Raw genomic sequence first — 1,649 nt, 5'->3', positions numbered from 1 at the left:
ACACTCTCTTCTAATTCTAACCGCTCTCTCTCAGCTGAGGCATGGGGTGATCCTTGGGGAAGTTCAACCCTCTCAGCTGAGGCATGGGGTGATCCTTGGGCAAGTTCAACCGGTTCTGGTTGAACTATTGGATCTATCACTCTCCTATTGTCTATTACGCTCTGAGCAGTCTGATCAACTAGGGCAATCAATTTTTCTGGTACTGGCATTATTGAATCTAGGTTTTCCACTTCATTATGTTGTCTGATTCTGGTCATTGTGAATGTTGGCCCTTTTTTAGAATTACATCTGGCCGGAATATCCTCATGGGCATTCATCATGGCCTTAATGAATAATTGTTGAAATCGCTGGAATGGCACAAATTTCCGAGCTTTTGACGGGAATCTTTTGGCATTGACTAGCTCTACTAACTCATTCCATATGACCAAGGCAAAGTCATAATTTCTTGAAAAGACGACACCATGAAAGAATTTCAGAAATGAGCTACTGCATGTGTCTATGCCCGCTGTTTTTGACGTCAGCCATCTATTCAAAATAGAGAACAGTAAGTGCCAGATTGAAGGCAGGAAACGTCGTTTGAACTGAGTTGGGTTGTTCAGAACAGCCGAGTATCTTAGGCGCTTGATATCTAGACACAATTGTTCGTCTGATATAAAATCTTCAAAGCCAGTAGATCCTGGTCCGGGCACACGAAGTATTCTTCAAAGACGCTTCAGTGTCAGACGACTGACAAATTCATCAACTTCGCCTTGAAAGTAGATAGCATCCCCGTCTTTTTCTAAGGTCAAAGTGCTCCAAAATTGTTGTAAATACACCATTGGAACTGGTGTATTCGCAGATAAAGAATAAGAAATTGGATGGCCTTTCAGGATTTCTATAATGATTGGATATTTAGCTGGCATAGCAAAAGAGAAGACGTGGTTATTTGGTTTTATATCAAGGTATTTGATTTGAGGGAAAATGGTTTATGATGGAATAGGCTGGTTGGGCGGGTGTATATGGATGTTATATGATCTGACGGAAGGAACATGAGATTCCTCGTCAGATTGATGTCGTTGATCCGCCATTAACTTGTAATAATTCTAAAAACATTAGAAACCATTTATTAATCACAATATAACCCACACAACAACAAAAAAATTAAACTCTAAAAAATAAAAAAAAATAAAAAGAGAAAAAAAAAATTTCAAACCAACACTTAGAAAAAAAATTTGAAAAAAACAAATTGACCGGATTAGAAGTCCGGACAACGTACAAAATATACTAACACTTGGAAAGAAAAACAAAGTTGTGACCGGATTAGAAGTCCGGACAACAAAGTACTCAGACAAAATTACTAAGTCAAAAACACATAAATCGGACAATCATCAACCGGATTAAGGTTGATCGAATTGAACTCCGATCATCTTGTCCGGTGAAATATCCGTTCAACACATTCACGCACAGAGTAAAAGATATCAAAAAATACACACAAACAAACAAAATACACTAAAAAAGAAATCAAAATACACTTAAAACTGTCAAAATACACTCAAAATACACCAAACTAAACAATCATTCAAAGATAAAACCGTTTTTATTTGATTTTATTTTCTTATTATCCACTTTCATATTCGATTATGATGTTAATGAAGATATTGAGTCCAACA

The sequence above is a fragment of the Cynara cardunculus genome, assembly GCF_001531365.2.
Source record: "Cynara cardunculus var. scolymus isolate 2C chromosome LG 2, CcrdV1, whole genome shotgun sequence".
Lineage (NCBI taxonomy): Eukaryota > Viridiplantae > Streptophyta > Magnoliopsida > Asterales > Asteraceae > Cynara > Cynara cardunculus.
The sequence above is the reverse complement of the archived record's forward strand: the minus strand, read 5'-3'. Positions refer to the sequence as shown.